General features: G+C 33.4%; 2 protein-coding genes across 4 annotated transcripts in view; one reads left to right on the plus strand and one right to left on the minus strand.

Moving 5' to 3' along the window:
* LOC127728002 (serine-rich adhesin for platelets-like) overlaps nt 1-22631 on the plus strand; it is a 56884-nt gene that overhangs the window by 1098 nt on the left and 33155 nt on the right. The window lies entirely within an intron of this gene.
* LOC127727986 (uncharacterized) overlaps nt 2065-22631 on the minus strand; it is a 159630-nt gene continuing 139063 nt past the window's right edge. The window contains exons 1-4 of one of the 3 annotated variants that reach the window (XR_007993956.1): nt 11562-11970; nt 7401-7496; nt 3587-3734; nt 2065-2529 (exon numbers count right to left, since the gene is read on the minus strand). The gene's annotated coding sequence lies outside the window, so the exon portion shown is untranslated. Of the gene's footprint in view, nt 2530-3586; nt 3735-7400; nt 7497-11561; nt 11971-22631 lie in introns of those variants that run through there. The other 2 variants (XR_007993955.1, XR_007993957.1) reach the window with 2 other exon arrangements.

Below are 22631 nucleotides of genomic sequence, written 5' to 3' on the forward strand. Positions count from 1 at the left end.
TTATTTGTATTTACTAATACTGGAGATATATTTGTTCATTTATTTATTAAATATATATATTTGCAACTTTTATCCTTGTAAGAATAAAAAAATAATTTGTTAAAAGACCTTTTAAAAAACAACAGTATTTTCCCAGATTTGCTTTTAGATGTGCATTTTTTTTTTATATTGTTCGTTTACACAAGATAAATTTGTGAGAAAAAAATGTATAAAGGACTCATGAATCCCCTCCTTTGAGTCTCACCTGTGATTGCTGCCATCAGTGTGTGTGTATGTGTGTGTGTGTGTGTGTGGGTCATCTGTGTAATGTTGACTTCCAAAATATTATAGCACATCCGAGATTCTCATGACTATTATCAAAATATAAAATTAAGATATTGAAACGTTCTCTACAAATGCTATTTCTTGAACATGAAGAAGCTATAAATGTCCAAGAATCACAACATTTCATGAAGCACCCCCCTTCCCACCATGTATTAAAATGTAAACTGAAAAAACTAAGTCCATTCATCAGTAAAGTTGGGTATTAAAAATAAAAATTTTAATTTTGCTAGATATTATCTCATACATATAAAGAAAAGAGCTAATCTGCCCAATAAAAAGAATAATCTATGAAGGTGGGGGACTATCTTAATGTCAACTGTAAAAAAAAAATTCTTCATTCGTGAAATAGAAAAAGAAATAAAAAATTGGCTGTCGAATTGTCCCAAGTTTCGTAAAAACTCTGTTTTTTAATTGTGCAACACCTACCTGATTCCAGTCATAATTCTTATTTGTCTGGATATTTGCCCGGATAACAGTTGACCTGCATTTTTTAGACAACAAAAATTTCAGCAGACACCACTCTCAAAGTCAGTGTGAAAAATTATGTACTTTGGTAAATGTTTGAAGTGGCAGAAATTGGTAATGGAAAAGAGAATATAGGGAAGAATCACGCAACTATGCTAGGCTCTCAGAATATGCAAATTGTTTGCTGTACTATATAACACTCCCACAACTGGTTCAGTTGTTTTTTTAATTATATTTTCTACTCCACTGATCCAGCAAAATTTACACTGTTCAAGAATTTAAATAACACACTGAAATCATGTGGTCAATATTCAAGTGAAATTTATGAAATTGTTCTATGCTTTGTTCCACTACTCTTCCAGGTTAGAGTTTGAGCACTCACAAATATGTTTAACCCCACCACATTCTTTATGTGCCTGTTCCAAGTCACAAACCTCTATTGCAGTGGTTGTCGTTGGTTAATTTCAGTCTTATGGAATTATATCACATTTACCAGACTGGGGCCTTTTATAGACGATACTACAGTATGGGTTTTCTCATTTTTTACAGTGGCTAAGTATATTTGTTTACATCTACGTCATTTAAACTCTAGTGGGTAGTTGTGTCAATGGCAATGTAAGACTTCTCATTCTTTGCAGTATATGGAGGACAAAACATTAATCTGTTTTGTTACTCAGCTCAAACAGGATAGAAATGAGGCAGGCGAGAATTCAAATTATACCCGTGTTTATGTCTTGAACAAATATCGTTTTATTTTATTTTGAGACCATGTATATATATATATATATAAAATCTACGATGTATATTTAGCAATTATGCACCTTGATCAACTTAACAATCACACCATTGTCCTTAAACTAGATTTTTAGAGATTCTTTCAGTGGCAATCATATCACCTTATTATTTTCATGCCCAACCAATATCAATAAAAAAGTACAAAGTGGATGTACTATAAGCATGAATAATTGGTATGGGATTTGCACATTGTTGAAGGCCGTAGTGAACTGCAGATGTTTTTAAATTTCTGTGTCCTTTTGTCTCTTGTGGAGAGTTGTCTCATTGGCAATGATACCATATTTTTCTTATTTTTATAAGGAATGCAGATCATAATATGAGACATGTTTTTTTTGTTTCTAGTATTTATATTTTTTATACAACATATACATGAAATACCATTTTACTCCATATAGAAAAGAAAATCCATAGATTTATATTTCAAAGACCTCCACTCTTGGTAATAAATTTTCTAAATAAAAAAAACCAAACAAACAAACACAGTTTTTCTGATTCATTGATCATAAACAAATATTAATGCAATTTTTTAAAAATGAAGTAAATATCATTATAACAAATTAATTGGGTCACAATAACTTATGGCCTTATGCTATAAACTAACTATTCATTGAGTAATAAACAACTAAGAATGTCCAGTGTCATCTTAAAATTAAATTGTAGCTAATATGTCTCCTGGTTTAATATATTTTCAGAAAGCTTTAAAGTGTAGCTTTAGTTTAAAACATTTCATAAAAGTTTACATCTGTACTACAAGCATATAGTTGTATTAGTTCTTGATCTTTTTCATTAATTCTGTCTTGAACATTACAAAGATTTTTTTCTTCTCCAGAGATGTGTCTAATTCTATCTGTCGAGTGACGAAGAAGTGTAACAATATGAAATTTAGGTTACACATAAATCATTGTAATTAGTAACTGGAAATGTACACTCAGGTATTGTGTAAAGCTGAAATAGAAAAAATACAAAAATTACTAATCACATTAACCAAAACAGAACATTACCCCACAAGCAATAAACAGAATGCAAGTACAGCAGTTTTAACATAAAAGTAAAAATCTAGGTAAAAGACAAATAATGTGTCAATAGAGCATCAAAATATAACCTCAAACTGTTCATGCTATGTCCCATTCAAGGAAGAGTATGAGGAAAATCTTTTTACATTATAAAAGGCATAAGAAAATATATTACTGTTGTGCATTTTATCAGGATTCATTTTCTTTCTTTATATTTTCCTCAAATCACAGGTAATTTGAACTTTGTCATTTGTTTAAATTTGGTGAAATTGTTCATGCTAGGTACCTGTATATGGTTTTTCAAGCACACACTTGCAGTTTTTAAATTAGAACTTTACTACTTTGAAGGATGTTTGTTCTTTAACAATACATATGCAGATCAATAGTTTGTATATAATAAGGATTTTGATGTTCCTTTAATTTTCCACAAGAACTAGTAATTTTCCTAATGCAGTAATGACAAGTCCTGTATATTCATTTATTCATTTGTCCTAGCTATAGCTAGTAAAAAAAAAAAAAAAAAAATAACATAATGAGGCACATTTTTAAAGATGAAAGTATCAGAACTATAGAACGGCAGAATCAAAATTGTTAATAAGAAAAACATTCTTCTTAAATTGTTAATGTGCGAAACATGAAATATTGCTTATTATGTCAAATTTTAGTGTCCCATAACTCTTAAAAGAAATTAGTGGAAATTAATGCAAAGCCTAATTCTTTATAATTTGGTAAAATTAAAAGTTAACAAGATTTACTGACTAAGATTGTTTTTCATTTTCTGTCAGTTTACAGACATATTAAAAAGAGCAGGGTGTCAAATAAAACACTTATGCACTGTACTGTAGTGGTGAAACAGGGTATGTCATTCGACCTGAAAAATTCTCAATTCGACCCTGAAAAAGGCAAATTTTTTTTAAAGTCTTCTTCTTTTATTGTCTCTACTAAATAACAAATAAGTATAACATCAAACTTTTTTTACAACCACTTACCCTTGAACAGTTACTGAGTTCAGTTTATGGAAATGAATGCACTAGCCCATCTGACTCCGTAGGTACATTTTTTGCAAGACCGCTCAATCATCAGGTTTTCAGATGAATTGAAAAGGGATACAAATCTTCATTCATTCATTACTGTTTCCTAAAATAAAAAAATGTTATAGATAATTGCAAATAACTGTAAAAAATATTATCCTAAACCAGATTTAAGCATATCTACTAGTATTTATACAAGAACATATATATATATATATGTGATATATAATCATGTAAATTCAGAAATTATTGCATGCGTTTATTATTGCGACCATTGAAAACAGAAAAAAAGTGCAAGATTAATTATTGCTCTTTCAGGAAAATATGCATATCCCTGTCCCAAGTCTTAGTCAGGAGCCTGTAATTCAGTGGTTGTCGTTTGTTTATGTGTTACATATTTGTTTTTTTACGTTCATTTTTTGTGCATAAATTTGGCCGTTAGTTTTCTCGTTTGAATTGTTTTACATTGTCATTTTGGGGCCTTTTATAGCTGACTGTGCAGTATGGGCTTTGCTCATTGTTGAAGGCCGTACGGTGTGACCTATAGTTGTTAATTTCTGTGTCATTTGGTCTCTTGTGAAGAGTTGTCTCATTGGCAATCATACCACATCTTCTTTTTTATATATACAGTTTGTTTAAACATAACTGTTTCCAAGCAACAGAAGCCGGATACCTGAGAATATTAAATATTCCTACTATAGCTTTCTCTTTAGATTATCTGTATACCTGTATTTGTATAGTAAAATGTTCAATAATATTTAATTATATACTCCTAAATTTGAACCAAATCTATTGATGTGATTTGATGATTTTTTTTGTATCACAAACATGCCTATATATAGATGCATACATCTACATCATTTGGTCTCTGGTGGATGGTAGTCTCATTTGCAGTCATACCACATCTTCTTACCTTTATATTAATAGATTTTCTTATGTAACTATTTGTTATATGAATGTAATGCTCCATATATGCATATAGGTCACTGTACAGCCTGATTTATGTACATGTACAATAACAATAAATGAATAAACAGCTTTGCCATGAGTGCACATGATACGCCCGTAGCTATTTCAAAGAATAAATTTCAATAACTTCTTAAATGTCATATCAGAAATTCATGAAAAACTAAAGGGAGGTTATCTTTATAGATATAAACTATTCACCAAAGTTTCATGATAACTGCTCAAAGCATAATTGTCTGAAAACTGGAAAATCACCCCTTTTTTATGAATAAAATCACATAACTCTGAAACGTAAAATCTTAAATATATAAAAAACAAAAGGGAGCTTACGTCAACAGATATAAACAATTCACCAAAGTTTCATGAAAACTGCTGGAATTATTTTTGAGTTATTGTCAGATAACTAAATATCCCCCTTGTTTTAATGAATAAAACCCCATAACTCAGAAACGTTAAATCTAAAATTTATAAAAATAGAAAGCGAGCTCAAGTCAATAGATATAAACAATTTACAAAAGTTTCTTGCAAATTGGTGAAAGTGTCTTTGAGTTATTGTCCGAAAACTGGAAAACCACCCTTTTTTAATGAAAAAAAACCCAAAACATGGAAACTTAAAATCTAAAATTCATTAAAAAAGGAAAGGGAGCTTAGACATGTTAGATCAATAGATATAACCAATTCACCAAAGTTTAATGTGAATTGGTTCAAGTGTTTTTGAGTTATTGCCGACATATTGATGACAGACGGACGGACAGAGGTATACAATAACACGTCCCGTTAACAGGCGTAAAAAAACAAATATGATATACAATAAAATGCTCCGCTGGGTGCAGCTTGATACGACCGCAGAGGTCGAACCCTGAACAGTTGGGGCAAGTATGGACACAACATTCAAGCTTGATACAGCACTGAATTTGGATTGTGATTAAATATTTGACACAGCATAGGTTTCTGACACAGAATGAATGTGGTCTAAGAACTTAAATTTTTTTAATTTACATATTCAAACCATATCATTATTATTTGCTTTTATATATAAATCAGAAATAACCAATTTAAAATGGAAAATCTTAAAGAAAAAAAAAAAGGAAAAAAAAAATCCCTCTTCCAAATTTTGTGAACCCCCTTATGATTCATCACCCCCAAACTCAATCCCAGCCTTCCCTTTGTGGTATGGTACCTTGCAGTACAATTTCAGAGAGATCCATACACTTGAACACAAGTTATTGTCTGGAAACTAGAAAAATGCTTGTTTTTAGGCCCCTTTTTGGCCCCAAATTCCTAAACGTGTAGGGCAATTACCCCCAAACTCAAACCCAGCTTTCCCTTTGTGATATGGAACCTTGTAGTACAATTTCAGAAAGATCCATACACTTACACACAAGTTATTGTTATGAAACTAGAAAAATGCTTGTTTTTTGCCCCTTTTTTGGCCCCTAATTCCTAAAATTTTGAGGCAATTACCCCCAAAATCAATCCAAGCATTCCCTTTGTGATATGCAACCTTGTGGTACAATGTCAGAGAGACCCATACAGTAACACACAAGTTATGTTTGGAAGTTACAATAAAATTCTTCGCTGAGCGCAGCCTGATACGACCGCAGAGGTCGAACCCTGAACAGTTGGTACAAATTTGGACACAATATTCAAGCTTGATACTGTCTGAATTTGGATTGTGATCAAATTTTTGACATAACATAGATTTCTGACACAAAATAAATGTGGTCAAAGATCTTACAAATCTATTGCGCAATACTGTGCAATTGAAGATTTCTTCTTGAAACTTTTCAAAAATTCAAAATTTGAAAAATTTTGAAAAAAAAAATATGAATCCTCTAAAAAAAATTGGAAACCCCCCCCCCCCCCCCCCCCCCCCAACTTTTTGAAACCCCCCTTGGAGCAATAACCACAAAACTCGATCCCAGCCTTTCCTTTGTAGTATTGAACCTTGTAGTACAATTTCAGATGATCCATACACTTAAACACAAGTTATTGTCTGGAATCTAGAAAAATGCTTGTTTTTGGCCCTTTTTTGGCCCCATATTCCTACATATTTGGGCAATTAACACCAAACTCAATCCTAGCCTTCCCTTTGTGATATGGAACCTTGTGGTACAATGTCAGAGAGATCCATTCACTTACACACAAGTTATTGTCTGGAAACTAGAAAAATGCTTGTTTTTGGCCTCTTTTTGGCCCTTAATTCCTAAACTGTTGGCCCCATAACCCCTAAAATAAATCCCAACCTTCTACTTGTGGTATTAAACATTGTCGTACAATTTCAGAGCAATCGAAATACTTATATACAAGTTATTTTCCTGAAACTAGAAAAATGTTTGTTTTGGGCCCCTAATTCCTAAACGGTTGGGCCAATCAATCCCAACCTTCCTTTTGTGGTATTGAACCTTCTTAAAAAATTTCATAGAGATCCATTTACTTAAACTAAAGTTATTGTCCAGAAACCAATGTGTCTTCGGACGACGACGACATCATACCATTATAAGATCCCCAAAAAATTTTTGCGGTCATATAAAAATGCTTATTTTTGGCCCCTAATTCCTTAACTGTTGGTACCATAACCCTCAAAATCAATCCCAACCTTCCCTTTGTGGTATTGAACCTGATGGTAAAATTTCATAGAGATCCTTTCACTTTAACTAAAGTTAGAGTGCGAAAACCAATGTGTCTTCGAACGACGACGACGCCAACGTCATACCAATAAACGACCGCAAAATTTTTGCGGTTGTATAAAAACAAATGATAACCAGTTTTAACAAGGAGCAAAAAGAAAAATGCATCAATTTACCTGTTTAAATAATAAAGCTTTCCTTATTCCAACCATTGCTTTTAATACTTCATCAAAGTGGGACTGGCACTCTGTATCTTGTATTTGACAGGTCAACTAAAAATAAGAGAAAGTAATTATGTAATACATAAACAGATCCTTTTTTTTTACAGATGTACATGTTCATGTATAAGGACTGCAGGCTTTATTTTGAACATTTCTCAGTAGCGGATCCAGAATTTTTCATAAGTGGGGGCCCACTGACTGCCTAAGAGGAGGCCCGCTCCAGTCATGCTTCAGTGATTCCCTATATAATCAACCAAATTTTTCCCAAAAAAGGGGGGCCCGGGCCCCCTGAAAAACCCTCTAAATCCGCCTCTGTTTCTAATTGATCCCTTTCAAATACTAACTTGTTCATTAAGAATTGGCAGAATCTGATTTCATGGCTGTCATGGTTTAATTTTAGTCACTGACAACTGGACAAAAAAGTTCTAGATATCTTTTTTTCCCTGGTGGTCCTTAAGGAAAATCTGCTGGTCCTCACTTTATTTCTATTGCAAAATACCAAACTTGCATTCAATCCTTTGAAAATTATTGGTAGTCAAAACCTGCGGACAACCACTTTTTGAGAACTCTGGTATTTTAATACTATTTGTAAGAATTAAACCCTACACCATGTACACCAACATGACCAACCTTTGTTAAAATATATATTTAATTTAAAACCACAGCAACCATAAATAATTTCCTAAGGGAGCAACCATTTACCTTACAGGGGAGGGGGTTATTGTTTTCGCTACCGTTAGCATCAAATGAGCCTTGATTTTTTATCTCATATCTCATTTTGTAGCTACTTGGCATCAAATGGAGTAAAATGTTTATCTTTAACGTTATTTACACAAATATTTTATCGTCATTCGCCATTTGGGGTACTTCTTACCCTCTTAAAGACCTGTAACTCTGGAATGACACAGCCAAAATGTTTAATATAAAATCTTGATATTGTTGTGATCAAATTACATCAAACATAAGTAATCTTACAAAGTGTTGACAGACAGATGGACATCATGGACATTGGTACAGTTAATATGTCCCGTCTTCGACAAGCGTTTCAAGTGATTGAAAATTTGGTAACAGGAACCATGTCTAGATAGATCATTTTGGAACAAAAATCACTCAACAATAAAAGAGTGGACATGAATGCCCCAGCTCAACCTTTTCAATTTTGCAAGTTAAAAAGGCATACTTGCCAACTTATCAAAATGCCCATGGGGGTTTTGCCTGAAAGATGGCTCTAATAGTCCGATAAAACCTTCAAATGTATTTTAATGTTGTTTTTTGACTTCTCCATACTTTTAAAAGCCTATAGCAATTGTAAAATTAACTGTTTTGTTTAAAATTGAACACTAAATTGCTCTTACAAAATTTCTATTTGAGAGCTTTCATGATGGAAATCCCCCACAAATAGTGACAGTTTGCAGGTATGAAAAGGGGCATAACTCTAGAACGGTAAATAAATCACAACCGAAAGTCTGTCTGCATGTTGTGGTTCTTAGCAATTGTGTATGAGTTTCATAAAATTTTTCATGAGACATACTAAAGTAATTGCGGAAACTAAAATTTGACAGATAGTCAAGGGTAACACTAAATACCCTTGTTGCCTAGAGCAGGGCATAAAAAACACCCACAGATTTTAGCAATTCATGTGTCCAATGTAATTTGTATGTTTTTAGGGAACAACTTTAACCTTTACTAAGATTATGAAAAACTCCCAAGTACCTATAACATTTATAAAAAAGTACTACCGGTACATTTTTTAAACCATTTAACAAAAAATTAACACACACATTTTCTGTTGCATTGTAAAGTCAAAATTTGTCTGACTTTTGTTTTATTATACGGCAATACAAAATCCATGGATAGATCCAGGCCTCATTAAAAATAATACAACATGTATGTGGTTTGATTACAAATCATTTGCCAATGAGACAACTATCTACCCGAGACCAAACAAAGTAGATGTTAGCAACTATATGACACTGTATATCATGTACTTGTATAAATTTATTCTGTAATTTGTTGGTCTCTAGGGCCTATAGTGTTTAGGATGTTCCAAGAACTATATAACACTAAGAAAATAATACAAGCAATATTTACAGAGAAGGATTTAGGGGGGGGTGGCTTTTGTGGGAAACATGTGGTCGATTATATAGGGAATCACTAAAAGCATGACTGGATTGGGCCCCCTCTTAGGCAGTCAGTGGGCCCCCACTTATGAAAATTTCTGGATCTGCCACTGATTTAGTGTTAATTTACAACTACATGTACCTCAACATGCTCAAATAAAGCAAGCCTACATTGTTTGTATTTAAGCCAAGACTTAACAGGCTGGTACATGTACAGTAGCTCTGCTTCATGATTCAACCAAAATGAAATTTACATTGTACAGTATATATACCCAGCTAAAAATTGATTGTTCCTAGATAGAACCTCCCCTCCCCCCCAAAAAAATAATATAAAGATGAATGGTTGGTACATGCATATCCAATAGTTGTCAAAGTAAAAAATTAAGCTTTCTCTTAATCTTTCCTGTTCATAAATCCTGAATTTTAAGGCCCTACTTTTCTAACTCAATATCAAATATTTAGGAATCAGATTTTCAGTAGTTGTCGTTTGTTGATGTGGTTCATCATTGTTCATAAGTGTTTTTCGTTTCTCATTTTTTATATAGATTAGACTGTTGGTTTATACCGTTTGAATGGTTTTACACTAGTCATTTTTGGGGCCCTTTTTAGCTTACTGTTCGGTGTGAGCCATTGAGGCTCCGTGTTGAAGACCGTACTGTGACCTATAATGGTTTACTTTTATAAATTTTGACTTGGATGGAGAGTTGTCTCATTGGCACTCATACCACATCTTATATCTAATTATGCTGATACCCGAATGTGAGTTTTTATAATTGTGATACTCATTCAGTCGCATTATTCACATTCATTAAAACCTCGCAATTCTTTCTGAATTTACAGTACTAAACAATTTACTGCCTTGACAATGTTTGCTATGACTGAGGTACACATGTATATAAATATCTGATCTGCATGCATGCAGTGTTATTTTAATTTAAATACTGATGATAACCATATCTTAAAAGAACATGTCAAGGTGGGCAGTCATGATTAACAAACTACATAATATATGTATTAGTCCAATTATATATTGTCATGAAAGGCTTCTTTATTTTTTTGCTGTGATGCCTTCAGAAGGCTTCACAGTAAAAAATCAACAAATCTGTATTTCAAGAAATCATAATATTATAATATTTGGACTATGCATTTAAATTGGTCAATTCATTCAACAAGTATATATATTTGCTATTGGTCATATTGATGACTTTGAGTACATGTGAAAAATACTATTTCTAAGATAATTTATCCAAGGTGCAGGCATTTTTCAGATAACGGTGCAAGGTCAGGGATTAGTCCAAATAATTATGACATCTAAATTATGAAAGGATTTCATGCTGTGTTTTGCTTTTGACGCTTTCAACTTCAAGTAGAAATCTATAAAAAAAGGGCGTTGAAAAATACCCAAAGCCTTCAGCAAAAAATATTATAATCTGGACTTGAGGCTGGAATTGGGGGATCCCATCATGGTCTGTGGCAGTGCCAGTGTGGGCTCCAAATTATTAATTAAGGGATCAGGGTTCCATGTGTCCCAGGCTCCAAATAAGGGGCTCATGGTTCATTCGAACAAGGTTATGTGCCCAAGGCTCCCGTGTTCGGTCTCCATGCTTTGGAGGTAGAGATCCCGGCTCAAGCAATGTGGGTACCGGGCTCCGAAGCAACTGTGGAGCCAGTGTTTAAATTTACCAGACAGGTTGCCTACAAAACGTAAATTAGGAACGAATTACAGGGCGAGTGTTGAGAATGGGATCTTGACAAGATGCAGAAAACTTATTTCATTCGATATTCTGTTCATTTACTGACTAGATTCTATAAATTATTCTAATTTCATATATTTTTTGCAGTCTACTTTCGTTTTGACCACGTGTATATCATACTTGCTAACACTGAACTCGTTTTTTTCTTATACTGTGCCATTTTTCGCCATCTGAAAGGAATGATCAACAAAAGAAACAATGTATGTTTCATAAATTTTACAAATTTCGTGTCTTAAACTTACTTTTCATGTTAGATTTTCACGTAGAAGTGAAAATATTTTCCGCAGCAAGGTGCTTTCCATTCTGCAAACCACAAACATCTTTACGACGGCGATCGTCTTCTGATTGGTTGATCCTCAAAAGGAGGCGAGTCCCGCAAGTGGACAATCTCCGCAAGAAAAACAGCTATTGTAACCGTTTACAATATAATTAAGGCACAAACATACAATATTCGCGTTTCAGTAAATAAATTAAATCATATTGATACCCGTTTTTAATTCAAATGCATGTATGTGATTTGTTATCATACATTTTTATCGATAGACGCAGCTTTCGGGCTCATCGCCATTAATGAATATATGAATATTAAATGAGGTCTTTGCGGAGTTACCTCCCCCTGACCAAATCTAATCGAAATTGCCTTAACATCACTGCGAATATGGCGGCTGGTGGGTTTGGTGTCTGTGGTTTTTGTTTTATGGGACGATAGATCAGTACTTCAATAAATCTGTCTTACTTATACCGCAGAAATATGACAGTATTCATTTATTCCGTCATGTTACTAAGCTATCAGTTACTGATTTTTTTTTTCTCGAAAATTCAGTTCGTTAGTTGAATTGGCGAGTTAATTAGCACAAATTTATTTCAGGAATCTTGAACGCACAAAACAAAATTGTAATTTAATTGACATTGTATTTTTATGCGTTTTTTAACTGTGCAAAATCCTTTGCAAAATTTGAAATCATTACTAGTCATTTTATTTACATCCAACCTCCTTTGTTCTAACAGGGATGATCTGAGTCGGATCACCCCTACCATATTTCCCTACCTTGAGTTTTGTTGTTCTGCATGCTTTCTTTTGTTCTGTAACATTTTGGCGGGAATGCTGAACACACAATAAAACTTAGAAATATATAATCGGCTAAAAGACTAACTTTCAAAATTATGTAGAAAAAATCCACAAAATTTCCAGTGTCTTAGCGGGGAATCGAACTCAAGACCTTTAGCATATGAAGCCCCGATTCTTACCCATACACCAGGACGACTGGATCCAAATTTCCTGTTAATTTAACATATTTAAACGTTGTATCCGGGCTCATAAAAGGGTATATACTATATAGCAATATATAAAGTATGTTATAATTATTGTATGGCATTCTGAACTAGATGTTATGAAGCGTAAATGTTTTTTTCATATAGTCCAGAAGAGCTGGGATGTAAAATAGTTATTCCACTCGGACTTGGTGTGTCAGTGTAAGATCACCCTCCGGCCTCCGGCCATCGGGGTGATCTTTCACTGACACACCGCGTCCTCGTGGGATAACTATTACATGACTTCTAGCTTGTTCAATTCATTCGTGATGGTACGAACAGAATTTTAGATCAAAACTAATGAGCAGTGTTTAAAACGCACTTAGTATTAACCCACAAAAAATAGGAAATTGTATGAATTTGTACGGAAGCCGATAAGGGTCATTCGAAAAAAATAATTTATGTCGTAATTACGACATAGCATGCCGTAATAACGACATCACTATGTTGTAATAACGACATCGCTATGTCGTAATAACGACATCCTTATGTTGTAATAACGACATCGCTATGTCGTAATAACGACATCCTTATTGTCGTTATAACGACATCGCTATATATATAAACAAAGAGTAAGTATTATGATTCCCAAGAGACTAAATGACACAGAAATTAACAACTATATATATATATATACATGTATATAGGTCATCATAATGCCTTCAATAATGAGCAAAGCCCCCGCATCGTCAGCTATAAAAGGCCCCGAAATGACAAATGTTAAACAATTTAATTCAAACGAGAAAACTAACGGCTTTATTAATGTACAAAAAATGAACAAAAAACAAATATGTAACACAGCAACAAACGACAACCACTGAATTACAGGCTCCTGATCGCTATGTCATAATTACGACAACCTTAGCGTTGTCACTTTTTGAGGCGATAGAAAATTCAAAATGGTCGTCAGTGAGGGCAAAGTTTGTAGCGTAAACAAATTTATCACATACTAGAACTTTATTTTATAATCAAGTCAAATGAGACCCAGTTGAACAGGGGAGCGATTCAGGCTCCTTGGAGCCTCTAGTTATGTTTGGCATGTACAGATTCGTGTAAAATATGACTGCATTTCCATTGCAGATTCTGAAGAAGATGAATTTTAAGCTTTTCCAAATAAAGACTATGTTAAACTTTGGACTCCTAGTGCTCAGCAGCCGGTTGTACGAACGTGTCATTAGTCTAATATGAGTCATTACGTCTTCATTGGCCTAATGCATCATAAAGGCTTAATGAAGACTTAATGAACCATTAGGCTAATGCCACGTTCGTACAACCGGCTGCAGACCCATGGACCTATGTACCTTCATTTGTACACAATTGCATCTTAATGGTCTACTGATGCTTGATGCAAATTATAACTGCATTGCTACTGTTAGTTCTTAATGAGATTCTTACAGCGTCTTCCCCATTGAACCCTGTATTAAACTTTGAACCCAAAGTTCTTTAAACCAATGTTCCCCAGGACAACTATTCCTACAAACTTAGGGGAGGGTTAGGATCCCGTTAACATGTTTAACCCCGCCACATTCTGTATGTATGTGCCTGTCCCAAGTCAGGAGCCTGTAATTCAGTGGTTGTTGCTTGTTGATGTGTTACATATTTGTTTTTCGTTTATTTTTTGTACATAAATTAGGCCGTTAGTTTTCTCGTTTGAACTGTTTTACATTTGTTATTTCGGAGCCTTTTATAGCTGACCATATGGTATGGGCTTTGCTCATTGTTGAAGGCTGTACGGTGACCTATAGTTGTTAATTTCTGTGTCATTTGGTTTCTTGTGGCAATCATACCACATCTTCTTTTTTTATATTTAATCCTCATCATATAAGGATCATCCATTCTCTAAGATTGATCCAATATGGCCTGGTAGTTCTTAAGGAGAAGATTTTCAAAGCTTTTTCCATTGGGGCCTATGTTAAACTTTGGACCCTAATAATCGAGCCTAATGGATCCCCTGACCTTCACCTATCACCTAAGGAAGTTGTGTCTCGTACTCGAAGTGGTATGCGAGCGATTGCCATCGTTTGTTGTCCGTCGTCGTCTGTCGTAAGCGTGTTTTAAAAATCTCCTTTGAAACTAATGTGCAAAATTCTTTAAAAGTTAGTTTGATTTTTCCTTGTTAAATGTTTCCTTCACAAAAGGCATGCTTTGATTTTCGACTCCTTAAAAACACAGCCGCTGTTATTAACTTGAAAAAATAGGACATAATGGTCACACATTAGTTTTTTGATAATGCCTCGAATATCGTTACATTTATCTCAAATCTGTTGAGGGTTCATCATGACAAAATGGACCTATGCCGAAAATTTCAGAAAGATCAGTTTGACCCATACCTGAGTTGTGTCCTCTAAAACATTTTTTGGGATAGCTACATGTATTGTCATCACTTGAAGTCCGTCGATTTTGACCGGCAACCAACAGCATGGACACTGTTACTAAATAAAGGCAACAGTAGTATACCGGTGTTCAAAGGTCATAAATCGATTGAGAGAAAACAAATCCGGGTTACAAACTAAAACCGAGGGAAAAATATCAACTGTAAGAGGAAAATAAACGAACAACAGGAACACTAAATTGAACAAAAATAAACCCTTAACATACATAGAACGAACTATTTGATAACAACTGTCATATTCCTGAATTGGTACAGGACATTTTAAGAACAAATGGTGGGTTGAACTTGGTTTAATGACTAGCCAAACCTCCCGCTTTATGACAATGTTAAAAATGTCGCTGAAATGATAACACTACGTGACAGAAATACAGATCAAACACACGCAAGAACAGTCATCACAGAGAAACGCACAAACAAATAATATACTACAGTGTAGTAATAGTCGCAAAACATGTAAACTCCAGAACAACAACGAACATATTTCATCAACGACAAACACCACAGGATATAAAAAACAGTTACGCGCTAACGTAACTCACATGCAATCTCGAACTTTATGCAATTATTTCCACAATACTATACAAATAGACCACATAGCGAAATAACAGATTTTTGCCTCGCCTGAGATGAACGTCAAAAATAACAAAACAAAGGAATTGATTTTTCGGCGACGGCGGCTAAACTTTTATCAACATTTTGTGATTTTTGTAATCTTTAATAAAAGTTTAACGGTAACTACAGACGACGACGGACGACAAGCGATTGCAATAGCACACATAGTCCTTCGGGTACTAAACACATCTTCTTGATGTGATCTACATACATGCCAAATATAAATAGAGGCTCCAAGGAGCCTGAATTGTTCACCATTTCAATGGGTCCCATTAGACTTGATCATGAAATAAAGTTCTATTATGTGCAGACATATGGAGTAACTAACTTTAATATTAATTAAGCTGGATTAAATTCAGTGGTTATCATTCTCAAAAATGAATATGTTTACGATAGGGTTTTGATACAAACTTTGCCCTCACTGGCCATTTAAAAATTCGGATCAGCTCAAAACGTAAAAACTCTTTTTAAGGACCTGGATACTAGGTACACATTGTATATTTATACTAAGTTTAAACTCAGTCATTTCAGCGATCTTGAGAAGAAGATTTTGAACATTGATTTTTTCAAAGTCCCTTGGCGGTCATGTGTTTTAACCAATGGGTAACTAAGAAGCAACACTTGAATAGGACCTTATAGTGCACACGTATATCAAGTTTGATTCAATTCTGATAAGTGGTTCTTAAAATAAAGATGCAAATGTTGTTTCCCATAGTGTGTCGATGCTCACAAAGTAGCAATTCTAAGGTTGTCGTTATAGATGATATAGCGATGTCGTAATTACGATATAGATGTCGTTATAACGACATCCTTATGTCGTTATTACGACATAAGGATGTCGTTATTTCCACATAATATGTCGTTATTACGACATAGCGATGTCGTTATTACGACATAGCGATGTCGTTATTTCCACATAATATGTCGTTATTACGACATAGCGATGTCGTTATTACGACATAATATGTCGTAATTACGACATAAATTAATTTTTTTGAATTACCCTTATCGGCTTCCGTAAATTTGTCAGTGTTTGCAGTTACATAGATGTAAACACATGCCACTTTTTGACATTGGTGTTGAATCGGTAGAAATTTGCAGCACTAGCTGTTTGCATACAGAACGACCACATAATGGCTGGTACACACCGTCAAATCGGCACTTATGATATTGTTTGAAACCCGACGGATACGATTATGCACCCATTTTGCACAAGAAAGGACATTGCTTAATTTTCTTTTGTTTCTTCATTCTATTAATAAAATAGGCTGTTAATTGTTTCAGCTGTCTAAATATTATCGAAACAATTCAACATAACTAATGAAATATTAAGGTAGATAGGGTGTCTTCCTCCATCTTGGATTTTGAAATACCAGAAAACAATCGGTCTAGATCTTTAAGAAAATGTGCAAATTTTGAGAATAGTAGTTAATTCATGTGTAAGAATTTTCATTTCAATATAGAAAATGACATGTTTTATCATATTTATGGTTGTATTTTACAAAAAACAGAATACTTTTGTTTGATTCAATTTTTTCCAACTTTGCCACATAAGGGGAGGCAACTCAAATGTAAGGGCAGATAATTCAGATAAAGTTACTTTTACAATAGAATGTGTTAGGAATTTACCTATTTTATTATGTAGCAAGAAAACGGGTCCCGTGACCCCATTTTTTCTTTTTCTTATCTGAAAGCATAAAAATAGAGTTATCTTCTCATATTTTATCTCAAAATTCTATGGTGTAGTTTTCGTTTTATGGCAGAAAATTGGGTTTTCCATGCATAATCTATACAAAATCTGTCAATTTTGTACAACCTGTAGCGTGAAAATAAGCCCCGTGACCCATTCTTTTTATTATTTTTTTTTAAAAAGCTTGATATTAACTACATTTTGGCAAATTATTAAAAAATTCTATGGATTAAAATTTAGACACCCCATCTACCTTAAGGTACATTTCCTGATGTTTTACATTGTTCATTTCTTTTTTTATCAGAAGATCTTTTTATTTACCTTTTGAAATCATCAATAACGTTTTAAAGGGAAAATTCGCGATTTTTTACTTATCATCTTATTATGTTCATAATACCATTAAAAACATATTCACCAAGTTTTATCTGGATATGAAAACTAATAAAGAAGAAAATTGGGAATTATTAATTCTATTTATTCAAACTTCCTGACTTATGTGACGTAGTTTAAGTCTTTTTGCATGCCGGGAGTGGATTAATCTCATTTAAAGTCTTGTTCGTTAATCATCTAATAACGCGATTTAAAGCGCATCAACGACTTTTGGTGTAGCTATTAACCAACTAACAATTCAGAAAGAAAAGTGATTAGCCGTGCATTTTTTTTAAATTAAAATTTACGATTTATATTTTTAGGGTTTCTGATATGATTATAGTAATAAAAGCAAATCATACAATAGATTTTTTTTATGATTTTTTTTTCGACGGATATTTTGAACAACATATATAACTGATAGTATAATAGAAATTCACGTTTGTATTCTCCCCTATTACTTCAGTCGAGGATTTGTCTTACTTTACAAATCCTTGCATCAGTCTAGTACTGTGTAAATACAATGCATGTGTATTATGCTGACACCACCTGGTAAAGGCGTGGTTAAATTCACGGTAATTAAAAGATTAGCATTATGTAATGTTAATCCTTTGATCTTCACTAGAGTGGTGTTTGTCCTCAAGGGTTCACCGTTGCAGGTATGAGACAGATTTTTTTTAATTATTAAGGGAGGAATATAGTGGCAAAATACTTTAATCGCCGTTATATATATATTTTTTTAACATTTTGCATTTGCTCAGTTTTTAAATAAATAGGTGAGTATTTTGTTGTAACATCGAAATTCTGAATCACTTTTAATAAAATAATTATATAAATATTATAAATGGCACACGAAAACGAGCGTATATATCAAAACAGTACTATTTTAAATTATCATCGGTAACCTTGAATATTTAAATGTGCAGAGAAAATTATCAGTTACAAAAATATAGTTTTGTCGTCCAAAGCGATCTTCATTTACCTAATCAGGAATGCCCTTATTAAAATATTATAAATCTCACAACGTATTTATATAATTCTTAAGCTATTTGACCAACGATAAAAAAAAATAACAGAATCAATCTAACGTCAACTTTCCTTTTTTAAATGGAGACAGAACGTCGAAATCAATTTTCAATGTGCTTGATATCATGTACCTTTGTAAGACTTATCATTCATTCATAAACCCACTCTAAACCAGAGACATATATACGTCTGTTTAAACTGACAAGAAAACTCCTAAAGCGGACAAGCAGTATATTCTGTAAATTTCTGAGATTTAATACAAAGAAATAAAAAAAATCCCGAAATGAATTTGATCCTGGAAAATATTCACATCCTCATTCGGTCTGAAAAAAAGATACGAATTTGGTATACAGAACATGCAGAAGTGTGAATGTTATAAAACCTAATTGTTATATCAGAAACCATTATAAATATGAACATGTATACGTAAGACCTCATGGGACGTCACCTAACCACACAGTATATCTTACAATGTGTATATTCCTGCAAAAATAAAAATAAAATGAGAAAAAAGAAAGAGATGAACGGTAAGTCACATCAGATTCAGATATTTATATAGTTGCTTGTCGTTAAATAGAGATCTAGTGTATACATGTCTCTGCGTTAACTTATAAAAATAACAGGAAATAATAAATTTGAAATATATTTATGATGAACACTTTGCAACTGCGACACCCCTTTTTATCACAGCGTACATGCATGCATTTAAATGACTGTCCGTTATGCCATTTAGAATGACAATCGTACGTACAATCCTATAGTTCATGGTGAGTCCTTTTCTATCAGATATGCGACTTTTCGTATTTATATTTTCTCTTATATTACCGGTACTGTCATTTAATATCTAATGCATAAGTGCAATATTAAGAGTGGTTAAATCCCCTACAAGCTAACTAAATAAATAAATCAACCCTCTAGCTGACCAGACGTTAATACAACTACCATCAGTCTATCCGGAGTGAAGTTTCTTTATTTCTTCAAATAGGCTTTTGGGGATCATTAGTGCACGTCCAGTGGCATATATATATAACATGCATGTCGGACCAGGAAAATGTGATGATGACGAATTTCTTAAACTGTTCGAAATAATCTTATTGAAATGTAAATCTGTGATTTTACTATGTCTATAGCTTCGATGAACCAAAGAAAGTTAGATATCGACCTGTATTTAAATCAGATTGGTTCTGGATGTTTCTCTCGTATATTCAATATACTTGTATGATATTAGTTCTATATTGCGACTATCCATAGTTCCGTATTAAACCTTCCATCTAGGCGTATAAACCAATGATCGACAAGTGCCGTACATTTTGTTAAATCAATATTTGTATGTTTCAAAATGTCCATAATTATTGACAACGGGTAAATATACTTACATTTTCCCCAATTTACCCTTGGAAAATGTGTAAATAGATTTTTATTTCATCAAATTTTTTTTTTTTATTATTTAAACTTTCATAAATATCATTCTTTACACCAAAAATGTTATTTATAAACAAGCGTATGAGTTTAGCAATGACTAGTATATCACTATCGGATACGCTATACAAAGTTGTATATTACACCTGATAGATTCAAAATGGAAGTTACATGTTATCGGCCGTGTACACTGATCAATACCCCCAGAAAAGAAGTGATGCACGAACTTGTTTTATGTAATTGTGTAATAACAGTTTTAAAGCCCGACAGGAAATCGCTTGAATACCTGTACGTGTCACCTCACAATACCTCTGGGAACAATTCCTTTAGCCATTCTGGTGATCAGGTAAGGGAAGGTCCGAATTTATTTTAAAAAGTTTATTACATAAAACAATTATGAACAAACTAGATTTTCAAAAACAATTTTACACGGAACACTTATTTATAACTTTGACTTTTTAACTAATTTCAATTTATTGTTTTAAATACTTCGTAAACAAAACAGTTTCAAAACGACAGACCACACTATTAGTACTAGTTATTTAAAAAATAATATATATAAAATTACATTTTCCGTATCAAGTTAGCTAGGAAAGGTTGCACAACCATGTCTATCATAATCTTTTTTGTGACCCGGGAAACTGCTTTCCTTGTCGGATAAAACAACCGTACGCTTGACAAGATATCGACACTCAATTACGGCTACGTAAGGTTACTGCTTGTTTTGGTCCTTTGTGGTTTATAGATATATCGTGGTCAATATTCGGGGAGGATGTCAAAATGGCCGCATGCGGAGAATTGATACTCTAAATTTAAAATCGATGGTGATCTCTTAACTTGCAGAATAAAACTTTAATATCTATGAATTTGTGCTTTTTTATACATAATGAACAGAATATGAATTTTTCATTTTTTTGCGAAGTTTCCCTTTAATATAACAATAAAACAAATAATGTTTAATAGAAAATTCTAATATGACGTGCTTCTTTCGCTTTGTAAACAACACCGTGATAAAATTCTCGATATATCTATACTAAGCGCAGACTCAGAGATGTGCATATTGGTGGCTGTTACTATTTACCTCCCACGTAAATCCACATGTATCGTAACCTATGTGCAAAAACTATGTCGATTTCATTGTGTCCAAATTGAAATTGAAAAAGAAACTACAGAACTGTTATTCCTATTATATTGAATAACAAAAATAATTAATGCACAAGAGCTTAAAAAATGTATAAAATCAAAATAAAATAAAATTCCGCCAAATTTCATGAATGATCTTGGCGCATTAAGTGGGTCTCATTGGGGTCTAAGCGTGACCCGGGATTGCCGATTTTGTGTAAGCGTGACACGTGAAAGTCAAATTATTATGCCGTGAAAACGGGAAATGAAGTCTAGCGGGACACGGGAAATTACAAAAAAAAATGAGAATTGCTTACGTACATAGTGTAAGCGGGATACGGGAATCTGACAAAACAGTAAGCGGGATCCGGGATCAGGACCCCCCATTAACGTCATGTCATAACATGACGTCATACGAATGAAAACTCTAAAGCTGAATGTTTTCCGTTACGTATACGCCCTAAGTTCGGATAATATTGCATTAAAATGGATTTTTTAGGTAGGTGTTGTTTCATTTTCTATTCCATTGCATTATTCGCACATTTGTGGATTTCAGCAAGTCAACATGGCGGGTCACTCCTTAGTTACGACATGTCAACTCTGGATTTGACAGTAAATAGTAGCCAACGAAAAATAAATGTTTGGGTTAAGAATTATGAGAATTGAACACATTTTTTCTACTGCTTATTTGAGAACTAATTCATGTAAGATTTAGATTTATATGAAATTTGTAGCTAATATCTTACAGGGGTAAAATAGAACAGCCATACACACGGCAATCTTACGTTCGCTTCAGTTTTTAAATTACCGTATTTGTCCTATTAGAATCGAAATAATTCATGGAAGCCATAGATTTGTTGGACATTTACACATGGCCTGGGCCGTGATATTCCAATTTTATCCTCAGCGTCAGATACAAAGTAGTTACTGTATGTTTAATTTTCACCACTAAAATTAAAGCAGTTACATGACTGGTTGGGGATAGTTTTACAAGGTATGCCTTAATGAAAATGATACAAGTCATCATGGACCGTCCGTGAATACGACAGTACATGACGTATCTGAGGTCTCCGTATGAATTGTAAATAAAACAGTAACAGACGCGGAATTACAATGATTTTGGTTATGCAAATTACAAAACTCATTGGTCGAAATCAATACTTGTTAGCTTATATCTTAAGCAGTTCCCGGAAAATATGACGGTTTTTGCTTAAATTCAATGAATAAAAACATCATTGAATAGCTTTATACAAAAGATCGTATCATTTCTATATTTAAAACAACAATATTAGATATTATAACATTGATCCGCTTCGCCTACCCCTTTTGTCTAAAAAGTTAAACAGAATTCCGGTCAATTTAAGAATTTTT

Source organism: Mytilus californianus, unplaced genomic scaffold, assembly GCF_021869535.1.
Source record: "Mytilus californianus isolate M0D057914Y unplaced genomic scaffold, xbMytCali1.0.p SCAF_2, whole genome shotgun sequence".
Taxonomy (NCBI): domain Eukaryota; kingdom Metazoa; phylum Mollusca; class Bivalvia; order Mytilida; family Mytilidae; genus Mytilus; species Mytilus californianus.